This window comes from Megascapheus bottae, chromosome 8 (assembly GCF_031878675.1).
Source record: "Megascapheus bottae isolate mThoBot1 chromosome 8, mThoBot2.hap1, whole genome shotgun sequence".
NCBI lineage: Eukaryota > Metazoa > Chordata > Mammalia > Rodentia > Geomyidae > Megascapheus > Megascapheus bottae.
Genome location: NC_143516.1, coordinates 4,732,228 through 4,744,998, shown reverse-complemented (window position 1 = coordinate 4,744,998; position 12,771 = coordinate 4,732,228). Strand labels below are relative to the sequence as shown.

The 12,771-nt window shown below is 46.9% G+C and overlaps 1 protein-coding gene across 1 annotated transcript in view; it reads right to left on the bottom strand.

Annotated features, from left to right (window-relative positions):
• Window positions 1–12,771, bottom strand: part of Prkn (parkin RBR E3 ubiquitin protein ligase) — a 912,456-nt gene that overhangs the window by 24,055 nt on the left and 875,630 nt on the right. The window lies entirely within an intron of this gene.

The following is a 12,771-nucleotide window of genomic DNA, read 5'->3' as shown; positions in this document are numbered from 1 at the left end:
GGTCTGGTGAGTGAAAAGAGTTCCTATACTCCCTTTACCCCAGCCATTTCCAGGCTGCTTGGACAATATGGATTCTCCCCTTCTGGTTGTTCACTGACGGTAGCAAGCTCCCCAAACAGAAGAATGACTTGTTGCCCGTCTCTCTGTGCTGTATACCAGGCCACACTCAACAACTCAGCCACAACCTGGGTTTTGTGCCTCTGGAATGGTGTCCCACACAGCGAATTCTGCTGTCAACAGAGCTGTGTGGCAGCGATGGGGACAGAACTGAAGGAGACACTGAGTGCATTGGTTGACCAGGGGTTTGTGTTTACTTCATATATTTAATTAGACACAGCTTTAGAGAAATATAATTAACGTTTAATTTTAACTTTATATTTATATGTAATTCTCTATACTGAGTGTACAATATTCAATATTTCATGTTTTTCTAATCAATATGATTCTACCATTTTTTTGCATGGCGAATCATCACAAAGGAAATAATACAAAGGAAAACAAAGGAAGTCATACTAAAATGATTATGATTTCTAAGAACCATACTGATGGTGATTATTAGTGAATCATGACAATAGAAATTTGCTGACTTTGATGAACAAGCAATAAAACTATTGCCTGCCAGTTGGCAAACAGGAGGAGGACAGGGCCTGGGAAAGCAGGAAAGCCATGTGTACTTCCTGGACCATCTGTCCACAATTGCTTTCTGGGAGATAATTTATGGGGCAGTGATGCTTTAATTCTTATGATGGCATTAATGGCAAACGTATATTTTATTTACTAAAAGCCTGACAAAAGAAAGAACAAAATTTGACCATTGTAAAATCTATATCCATTTAAAACATCATGTTGGTCTCAAAATGTTAAAATATGTAAAAGCTGCTTATTATAGGGGAAGAAATATTTTGCATGCAAAGCCTTAAAAATATGTACACATTTTGACCTTTCCAGCAGTACTTTTTCCCTAGAAGGATCAGAAATGTTGTAAAGCTTAGGCTAGGCTAATCACCACCGTTTTGTATGACAAATTACTCAAGTAATGGAACAGCCTCATTAGTGGTCATCTGTAAACATGGCAGTGGAGAAATATAAAGATGTTTGTGAGGGTGGAGAAACCAGCAAAACACTTTCTCTGGACAAATTTCTGTTAAACATGGAGTAGGTGTGACAACAATCTAGATAGTTCCATAGTGTGTCAATGGCCTTACATTCAGCCAGTTTCTCTGTTTATTTTTTTTAAATTTAATTTAACAGGGATCTATCTGAGTATAATTGTGTTAAAGTAGGAAAAACAGAGGAAAGAAGGAAACACGTCCTGCTTTGCATGCAGGAAATGAAGGCATAGTCTTGGACAGCTAATTTTACTTTAGCTTTCATAGTTCCTGAGCTTGGCAAATAACTTGGATTGTGTCAGGTTAGTCACTCTTACTCCTCATTTCATACAAATCCCCAGGGTCTTCACTGAACAGAAGTGTTAGGAACGAGTGGGTGTCAGAGGCCCTCGAGGCCCAGAAGGCCCGAGGGTGATGGGACCTGAGCACTGAGCACTGAGCACTGAGCACTGAGGGTCGGCAGTGGTGGGCGTGGGGCACCGTGAATGCCCAGAACCCTGAAGAGGAAAAGGGTGCTTTGCGTTTGTTTAGAGGAAATGCAGGCGGGACCCTTGACCTGTCACTTGGTGGAAGGATGTTAAAAAGGAATCCCAAAGTGTTGTACACAACACTTGTTGATGCTTTATTAAATACACGTTAGGAGCTCTGTATAGCAGTATATGCCACTTGTAAGAGCACACGGTGTCCCGGAAAGAAATGGGATGCGCAAACACGGGGCGCTGACGCCGACAGGTAAACCCTAGCAGGGAGGCCTCGTCCTCGCTGTGGATTTTTTAAAGGGAGCCTGGTAAGGGCTGGCACACAGAAGCGCTGCAGTTCAAAGGGGAGTGGCATACTTGCTTGATGTGGATGTTCCTAAGCTGCCAAGAGCTTCGATGGGCTCATGAGAGGCTGGTGGTGGCTTGGTATAATGCTCAGTGACAGACAATCCATGGGGTAAAAGTGTAAAACCCCATTTGAGACCATGGAATCCCGTTCTCCTGCCCACTCCCTCCTCTGCTCCAGCAGGGGGAATTCACCTCTCTAGCTGCCTGCCTTTCTTTCACTACCAGGGCTCTTGGAGGGTCTCAGATCAGTGGATGGTTCTACTGGATAAAACCGAGTAGCAGATCCATTCTCATAAAGCTTACCCTGTGCTGCTTTTCATCTAAAAAGCAGAATTACTGGTGGCTCACGCCTGCAATCCCAGCCACTCAGGAGGCTGAGATCTGAGGATGGTGGTTGGAAGTCAGTTTGGGTAGCAAAGTCTATGAAACTCTTATCTCCAATTAACTACCACAAAGCTAGAAGTAGAGTGCTAACCTTGAGCAGAAAAAGCTAAGGGACAGTGAGTGGTCAGGCCTCAAGTTCAAGACCCAGTTGGAGCAACATTCAAAACTGTTGTGGTGAGTGTTTGTCACAGGGGGCTTAAATTCCGTCTTAGATGTATCGTGAATGAGGAGTGCTGTGCCAGACACCAGGGATCTTTCTAGCTTGTGTGCAAGATGGACAAGTTCATAGGTCCAGGCTCAGGGCCAGCGCTGGCCTTGCTGGGTCAGCAGCCTGGGGGTGTCTGTTGGCCTTGGAGGGGAGGGCAGGGAAGATTTCAGCCTTGGCCCTGTAGACAAGGGGCTTGCAGATGGCACGAGTCAGGGTGGACGCAGGGCACGCACAGGAGTGTGAAGAGGAGGGTAGGCAGGGTAGGGTGGCTGTGGCCTGATAGGCTCATATTGAGAACTAGGGAATGGTTGGGGTTATGGAATGGCTTCCAGGGCTGGGAAGATGCAGCAGGGGCTGTGGTGCAGAGCTCACAGCCTGTGCTTTGGGTTTTCTTTTCCCCAGCCTGTGAGCAGCTGCACTTAGCCTGTCAGCAAGCCTGGGGTTGCCCAGGTCAGCTGCAAGCTAGATGCCAGGCTGAGCTTTCAAGTCTGCACAGTCGGGATCTGGCCCGCTGGGACCCTCAGTGCAGCATTGTTTCCTAAGCAGAAAGATGGGAGATTCCCTGAAACAAAGCACCACAGCTCCTCATCTTTAGGAGAGGTGTTCACAGACTCCACACTCAGCCAGGGTCTCCTGGCGCTCTCTGCCCTAGCAGAGGAGAGGCAGATGTGGCCGCCGCCTCCCCTTAACCGACTTTATAGTACAGATCAATAAGTTAGTACTGTAAGCGATAATATAAAGCCAGGCAATTTTTTCCAGGACACTTGTAAGCTCTGGTTTCATTGTGAGGCAAGATTTATTTCCTCTGTTTTGCTGATGAGGCCAGGAGACGCTATTCTGGAGAGGCTGGGTGCCATGGCGACAGGCATGGCTGAGTGATCAATACAGCTGCAGCCTGCATGAGGCCAGCGTGCTTTTAGGAGCTCATTCATTCATTCATGGACTTGCCTTCATTCAATCACTCATTCATTCGTTCCTTTGCTTGTTCACACATTCATTTATTCATTCCACACATGCTTACTAAGTATGGAGACAGGAGTCAATTGCAGGGATCTAGGATAGAGTTTCACCTGGCTTGCTGCTGTGCTCTTAGGTCTTATGGACCAAGTACATTCTGGCAGGGAATTGGGCTCCTTTGGAAACAACACCGTCCTTTCCAAACACAGAAGGAACACCAACAGGGCCAGTGGGGAACAGGCTGGGCAGGAGCGCGGTGCCCTTTCCACTTTGTGGATGATGGCCTCCATGGCATAGTCTGGAAAGTTCTGTCTTCTGCGCATTCCATGTGAGGGCTTTGCTTCCTACATTACAAACAAATGTAAAATTTACCTGTCATCTAGAAAAGGGGGGGACCTCACAGCAGGTCACCTACACAGGACCACAGGCGAATGACCCACCATCGAAGCCAGGCATAGCCCTGCGGATGGAAGCCAGGGAGGGAGACAGTGCGGGGAGCAGGTGGGTTTGTGATGTGGAGGGTGGGTACCAGGGTGGACTGAGAATCCTTAGAGATGAGGGTGCAGAGAGGAGGCCCGGAGCAGAGCTGCTGGTGCCATATGTCGGGGTCACCTGGCATCTGGCTGGCTTCTCAGGTGGTTTCGCCATTCCTGAGAACCAGGATAATGCCAGACAAGTAAGACGCCGGGCCTTCCCCCAGCTCTGAGGAAGTTAATTCAAAGATGTAATTTTTAATTAAAAGCAAAGCCTTGAGGAGGAGGGGGAGGCATGGCAGCTGGGGGCTCGTGTGTCCCCGTGGGTCCTCGCTTCCCTGCTGTGTTAAGAGTTGGATAGATGTGGTGGACGAGGGAGAAGAGGCTCAGTGAAGAAGCCTCGGAGTGGCGGCTAGACAGACAGAATGAGCAGACAGCAGAAAGTGAAAGTGGTTCCGGCCTCGATTCATGGGATAAGGGGAAGGTGAAAAAGAAAAAGGAAAGGAACTTTAGTCTTCACAATCTCTTCCTTTGCTGCAAATGGCTTTCAGGAGCCAGTGGCTAAGCTACCGAGGGCAGTTCTTCCCAGCATCAGCTTCCCAGATGTTGGAAGTGTGCCCCCTTCGCTAGTGGCTGGGCTCTTCTGGACTGAGGTAGCCGGGGTTCTGTGTGGCAGAAGAGGCAGCCAGTCTGTTTCCGGGGCACCCCACACTCGTCCTGGAATCCCAGCTAGGCTGCAGGTGCCAAGGCCCAAGCACACGGGGGTTTCGTGTACAACAGAGTCCTTGGCTGCCACCTGCAGCTCTGTCTCCGCCTTTTAAAGTACAGAACATCCATGAAACATTCTCTCCTACCAGATGCAGATAACTGAGTATTAAAATCTTACGTTGCTACAATGTTTTCTACTAATTTTTTATGGCTTTTCTTTCACTTTCAAATAAACTTTTCCTTATTCAAAAACAAAAATCTTGGGCTAGGAATGTGGCCTGGTGGTAGAGTGCTTGCCTAGCATGGCTTGGATTCCTTGGTACCCCACACAGAGAAAAAGCCAGAAGTGGTGCTATGGCTCAAGTGGTAGAGTACTAGCCTTGAGAAAGCCCAAGGACAGTGCCCTGAGTTCAAGCCCCAGGACTGGCAAACAAACAAACAAATAAAATTCTTATGCAGGACTTGGCATGGCAGCTGATGTCTGTACTCCTGGTTTCTCAGGAGGCAGAGATGGGAGGCCAGTTGGGGGTTTGGTGGTATGTTCCTGTAATCCCAGCTATGCAGGAGACCCTAGGTAAGAGGATGGTGGTCCAGTCCTTCCCAGAAGTGAGAGAGCTTACCCCCCCCCCCAATGACTGAAGCACAGTTTAAAACTCGTATTTAGGAGACTCGCTCTATAATGAGTTATTAACTTGTAGCTTTTCAGTCATTTATTTTAAAAGAAGAGCAAGTGAAGCAATTTCAGTTTTATCCTTCTGTTAAGCTGTGTTCTCAATACTTCAGAGTGTCGATATGATTTTTTTCCCTTCCCCCCCAAATGGAAGACGGCAGTCTTTTCCTGAGGAAGCTCAAGGCTCCACAGGCATGAAAGGGAAATTACTCTCTTCCGCTAGGGGCCGGGCCTCGGCGGAGCGGGCTCAGCAGAGCGAACCCGAGAGTCTTTAGTTGCCAAAGACTGAATTAAGCACGGGCTAGAAATTAATGGCTTTCCGTTTTAAATACTAACTCTCTTATCATTCACAGGAAATTAAGCTCATTTTGAAAAGGAGCAAGGCAGGTGAAGATTGCTCTTCTCCCACCCTAGCAGAGCTGGCAGCCATGCCTCCAGCCCTGGTTTTCACCTATTCTTCTGGGATAAGGTCTTGCTTTCCTGCCCCTGTTAGGGTTCTGGGCATCACTGGGACCACAGGCAGGAGTCCCCATGTCTGGCGTCCTTCCACAGAGTCAGAGGCTCAGGGATTTTTCCTCAATCTCACCCAGTTTGAGTGACCAGCTCTGGCTTGAGAAGGGAATCTGGTGAACTTTTTAGTTTGGGCTGGCTTCAAACTGTGATCCTCTCTATCTTAGCCTCCCAAGTAGCTAGGGCTAAAGAGTGACACAAGGACACTCACAACCCCAGCAGCAGGTGGCCCCTCTTTCTCCCTTGTGGACTCTTTCTGGACATTCTGCTTCCTTGAGGTCCATGACAAGGTCCTCTTAGGCCATCATACAGACCTTTGTCCCAGACAGCAGCCAGAGGGGGCTTTTGGATGCCCCTTAGCATTGCCCTCCAGCCCCATCTCAGTCAGGAGAAGCCCACCCCCTCAGCACTGCCTTCTGGCCGGTCCCTTGAGGCTCTGCTCTTGGCCCAGCTACCTCTGGGCTGGGATCACAGTTTTTGATGACAATTTTTCTTTTTGTTTTTGGTGGTGGTACTAGGACTTGAACTCAGGGCCTTGCCCTGTCTGGGCAAGCGCTCTGTGTTCCATGCAGTGGATAGGATTACAGACTTCAGTTTCCCAGAAGTGACTGGTTCGTGGTGGTCTGCGTAACTCTGCTAACGACTTCACTGCTACACGTCAATTGATTTAATTTCTGAATTAAACACTTTACATTTACATTCCCACATGACACCGAGAGAAGGATCTGTGCCCTAAAAAGAGGAAGGGAAACGTGGTTCACATTTGCTCCTCACCAGGGCCTGGGCTGGAGGAGGGGGGCGGTTCTGTTTCCTGTCATGGTCATGGATGCTATGAGTCACATTCAAAAGAGAAACGCAGGTTAAGTAATTGTCATGTGCCGGGATCCTGGGTGTCATTGACTCATGCTTGCTTGCCCCTGCTGAGCTTTTAGCACTGCATCCAGGATATGGGATGGGACAGACAGTACAGCGAGCACAGACAGGGCCCCTCCTCTTGCTGTCTGTAAGGCCCTGGGGCTGCGCCTGGCCAGCCTCAGTGACCCACCTGGGATGCCAGGAATGGTGTGGACTACAGCTGCCTCCCCAGCCTGCTCCCTCATGGGGCTGGAACCAGGCCTGGCTGACTTCAAGGTCACCCGTAGAAGGTCTCAGGGAGACTCACATGGTCAGTGGAGTAACTATTGTGCCTGGCAGATTCTGACTGAACCATCCTGGGTGGTGTGTGTCAATCTGACAATGCCAGCCTGAGAGGCTACTGATATAGCAATAAAATCTGTAAATCATAAAGCTGCAGATCCAGAAGGAGGGCATTTATTTTTGGAAATATTAATATGTAAATGGTTAGACAAATAGTATGTTTGCAGCAGTCTCTGCTGATCTGTTTCATCAAAGTAGAACCTCCCCCCTCCAAACCAGATGATTGAAGCCAAACATTTCCACTTAGCTCTTGAACTGAATCCCTTGGAACAGCTCCCACAAGCTGATCTTGGTAGGGAGGGAAAAGAAAAACAGAAAATTTCAGAGGAGAAAAGAGCAATCTTTATGCCAGATAGGCATTTTGTCTGCATGTATCTTCCTGTATATGGTTTGATTTTTCTTTGTAAACTCTGTGTTGACCTTTTGATCCCTGATTCCAAAACATTCTGCATTATTTTGAGTGGCTTCTCTTTGAAGAGAGAGAGAAGGAAATACGGAAAAAGAAAAAGAAAAAAATATCCATCTCTACCGGTAGGTGTCACTGTTCATTTATCACAAATCCAACAGGAAGCTCAGGCAATTACCTGGGCTAAAGTAACAAGCTGTGTTTTCTGGAAATAAAATAACCAACAAGTGTAGGGAGAGGAGCATTTTCTCTCACAGGTGTTTCTGAATAAAACTGAGGTGTGAACAACAATGCCTCTTTCTGTGGCCTCCCACGTGGTGTTTGCTTCTAGAACGTGCACACCACTGTGAGCTCCTAAACCATGCCAACACCTCAGCCCTAACTCCTGACCCACGAGCATTCCATGGCTGATCTTATTTATGAGGCACAATGCCACCTTCAAATAGAAACAGAGGCATATTCTTACATTTCTGCTTAAATCCAAAAGCTGTATCTACTGTTGCCTACTTGAAATGCCATTCCTAAACCATAGACATTTAAATGAAACATTAAAGCAAATACGTTAAATAAAAGCATTGATATAAATTATTCAGGTCTCTAGGCACTCACACACAAGAACAACAATGCCTGTGTGCATCTGATCACATAAAATAAGACTTATTGAAATGAACTCCAGGAAGTGAAGACCAGGTTTTTTTTTTTTTTTTTTTTTTTTTTTGTTGTTGTTGTTGTTGTTGCTGCTGTTTTTGTGTTTCTCCTTTGTTTTGTCTGTTCATTTATATGTCTTTGGGAGAATAATAGAGTCACAGAAGTGGAGAGACAAAGGGTGAGCAGGCACTGCTGTGAACTGTACAACTTATGGGTGGGGAGAGGAGGGGAAAACCTGGGAAGAGAGAGAAAGAGAGGGAAGAGGTAACATTGTCTATAAAGAAGTGTACTCTTTCCCTGACTTATGTAACTCTAACCCCTCTGGAATCACCTTTATAATAACAATTAAAAACAAAAGGCATCCATAGAACACAGACACACAACTCCATATTCACAGGGTGACACTCACACTGATTAGCTGTTCTTTTCACTAAAGACTGAGATAAAACAGCAGTGACAAAGGTCTCTGCAACACAGCAATTGTGATCCTTTATTGGGTATGGCTTGTCCTCCAGGCATTCTCTCATGGGGCCCATCTTACCAAAGAGGAAACAGAGGTTTCGAGACCCAGGAAACAATGTAGAAAGGACTCAACCTGTGACCTTGATCCAGAACCATGACACAGATGTGCTTCCCTCTGACATAGGATAAGAGAATCTGATTCTGGTTTATAGAAAAGGGTAAACTGAAAACCGTGGCGTCTCTGAGCAGGCCATTGGCCTCCTCTGATCTCCACTTACTGTGAGGAAAAATGGGGAGTCTACTTGTGGGTTTGCTATAAGGATTGGAAATAACCAGAAAAGCTCCTGGCAGCTGGCTGCGGGTGGTGGCTCACGCGTGTAATCCTAGCAACTCAGGAGGCCGAGATCTGAGGACTGTGATTGAAAGCCAGGCCAGGCAGAAAAGGCCCTGCAAGATACTCACCTCCAACTGACTACTCCAAAACCAGAAGTGGTGCTGTGGCTCCAGTGGTAGAGTGCTGGCTTTGAGCGCAAACAGGCTCAGGGACAGCAGCACCCAGGGCCCTGAGGGATAGCCCCACAACGGCCGAGAAACGATGCTGGCACACAAAAGAAGCCTGATTTAAAATATAAATAATGGCGAGTGCGCAGTAAAATACATCCAAACGTCCCTTGGGAGATGAGGCTCCGGGATGCCAGGGCAGGTAGCCTCAGGGTTGACAATGTTCGACAATTACCACAGATGCCGTTGGTGTCAGCCATAGCCCACAGACTTCAAGCTGGGCACCGGTAGCTCACACCTATATTCCTAGATACACGGGAGGCTTAGATCTGAAGACTGAGGCTCAAAGCTAGCTTGAGCAGGAACGTTTATGACATTCTAGCTCTAATGAACTAATTTTGAACCTGGACCAATGAAGCTAGGGAGAGCAAAAGGCCAGTGACTGGGAGAAGCAAAAGGAAGGTCCTCTCTTCCTACTACTTAGGTGTGGACATAAGAAAATGTCTTGAAATTGGCCGTGGTGCACCTCGGACAGCTGAAGATAGCTGAGGGTCCCTGGCTCCCTCCCAGGGGCAGGTGAGGAGTTACCAGGCGTTCAGGTATTACCAGGTATTAAAGTATTACTCCATTCCCCACATTGACAGACATGGGAATAGCCAAGCGACTTCATTATTTTATTTTAATTAATTTATTTTGGTGCTGGTACTGGAGCTTGAACTTCAGAGCTTCGGTGTTGTCCCTTGGCTTTTTTACTCAGTCACTTGAGCCACAGCTCTATTTCCAGCTTTTATGGTGGTTAATTGGAGAGAAGAGTCTCATCTAACCTTCCTGCTCAGACTGGCTTGGCATCTCGCTGCTCAGGGCTCCGTTTCCTGAGAAGCCAGGATTACAGGAACAGCCACCACAGCTTTAAAGAGCTTTAAATTCCTTTAAAGAGCCGGAGCTATCCCTTCTGACTTGTTGACTGGAGGATGAGGCATTTCTTCCCACGAGCTGGACCCGGGACTCAGCCTGGACTTGACTCCCGGGTCATCATCGTCTCTCCGGTGCTCCCGGGAACTTGCATTAAATCCTTACTAACTGTCAAGGTGGAGTGGAGAGCAGGCCACCAGAGTGAAGCAGTGTTCGAGGATGGCTTCCCTTCCCCTACCGGCAGTGTCTTCCACAAAGAAGCCTGAGAGACCCCGGGTCACAGGAAGCACTGGAGCAGAGAGCTATGCTTACCTCTTGGCTCATTTCCAACCCTGGGTTTTGTGTACTTTCCTAAAGAGCTCTCATTAAAGATGTACGCTGAGGGCTGGGATTAGGTTAGTGCTCGAGAGTTTGCCACGCATGCTAAAGTCCTTGGATTTCATCTCCAAGGTGAGACAGTTGGGACTGATGGGGGGAGGAAGAGGAGCAGGGGAGAGATGGAGGGGAAGAAACAGCAGACAGAAAGCACATAACACACTGTTGGTGGGAGTGCAAACTCATTCAACCATTATGGAAAGCAGTATGGCAGTTCCTCAAAAGACTAGACATAGAGCTCCACTATGACCCAGCAATCCCATTCCTTGGCATTTACACAAACACCCAGAAACAAGGACATACTAAATCCATTAGCACAATGATGTTCATTGCAGCACTATTTACCATAGCAAAGACATGGAACCAACCCAAATGTCCCTCAGTTGATGAATGGATCAACAAGATGTGGTATTTGTACACAATGGAATTCTATGCTGCTGTCAGAAAGAACGACATCGCCCCATTTGTAAGGAAATGGAAAGACTTGGAAAAAATCAAATTAAGTGAAGTAAGCCAGACTCAAAGGAACATAGGCTCAATGGTTTCCCTATTTGTAATAAGTAGTACACATCTAAGACTCTCCTAGCAGAGGATTACAGTAGCACAAAACCTAGGTATATAAGGTCATACAGGATGAGAGTAAATGAAAGGATCTCTGGGATATGGAAACAAGAGGTTTACCTTGTGTGTTGTTCTTAATGTACTACGTTATTTCTCTTCTCTTTTGTTGCCCTTTGGTTAGTCTCATATTGTTACTGTATCTGACTTTGGTACCTGGTATATTATATATGCATTTATTTGTTTATTTGAAATAGGAAAGGGAAGGGGGAGGGGGAAACAAGGTGATTAGGAGGGGGGATGGAAATGGGGACAAAAACATGAGAAGGGGTATCAATGTGTGAGAAGTAATGCACCTACTACCTGACGAATGTAACTGTAACCTTTCTGTACATTACCTGACCATAAAAAATAAAAATAAAAGAAAGCACAGATAGCTTTGCTACAGCTTTGCTGAGGTTTTTGGCAGGGTGCCATGACACCTGGAATTCCAGCACTGGGAAGCTGAGCTGAGGAGCCACAGGTTGGAGTCCAGTCTGAGCTCCATGGGGAGTCTGAAAAAGAGGCTCCAACCGATCAGCCAACCGCAAATGAATGAGGTGAAAATTTTGAAATACGTTTCTTGAAATGACTGCCTGAAATTTCACATCATTGCCGTGGAAGAGACTTGTTATAGTTTGAGAACAGAGCTTAAGAGGCCAATGCCTTTTAAAAGGAAAGATTTGGTTAACAAAACAACCTGTAAGTTGTCACTCTAGAAACACACATAGTAAAGGAAAACACGTTTCCAGTTTAAGCCCTGGGTATCATATAGGGTTACACGATTGTCCACTTGATGACACCAATTACTTCCTCTGTACTCCAGGGGAAAGGCAGACGACAACCGCAGTGTGAAGCTGAATCACCCAGGAAAACTCTCTCCTCGGCATAATGCCTATGTTCTTTTTTTAAAACTTGCATTTTACTGTCAGGGTGATGTATAGAGGGGTTACAGTTACATTCATCAGGTAGTGGGTACATTACTTCTTTTTTTTGTAGCTAAAGGAAGTGTTTTATTTCTTGCAAATGATACCACAATAAAGCTGATCTGTAGGCTAACTCTCTTCCCAAGTTTGTCTCCCACTTTCCCACCCTAAGTTCTTGCACATGGTCTTTCTGCTTGTACTACATTTCCTTGTCTATTATGATCCAGTCTTCTACTCTGAGAGAATAGTGGAAAAGGGGGGAAATTATTATCATTATTATTATCCTCATTATTATAAAAAAAAGAAATTCAAAAAGAAAGGGAGAGGAAAAAGAAAGAAGGTGAGAAAGGAAGGGACAAGATGCTTCCAAAGAAAATGACTTATATTTTTACAGCTGCTTCGAGGCTGTCCATTTCCAGATGGGAAGTGGCACCTGGCCTTGCTTTGTAGACATCAGTGAAGCAATGTGGACGTGTGGGTGATGGCCGCAGCACTCACGGCCTGTGGGCTGAGGCAGGGGCGAGCCAGGCAGGCATTCAGACGTTTTATTTGTGGCTATAAATCCACCAGGCACGCTGGCCTGGTGTTAAGTGAGAAATGTGCAGCCTGGTGAGGCCATGATTCCAGGACTCCAGCATCTTTCATGGTGACACGTGGGCTTGGCTCCTTCACGTCCTCACCCTAGGAAACATGGCCCTCAAATGAGCATCTGGAGGAGTCGCCATTCGTGCCCTCTTGGCTTTCTGGTGTCCAGCAGGCTGGATGTGCACTGGAGGACGGGTGGACGCCATGACACGGAGCTCACACATACGCATCAGGCAGATGCAGCCCCACAGCCTGGGGAGTCACTCCCTTAGGGGACACAGCCTGGCCTCAATTCCTTGATGTGGGGCCAACGACA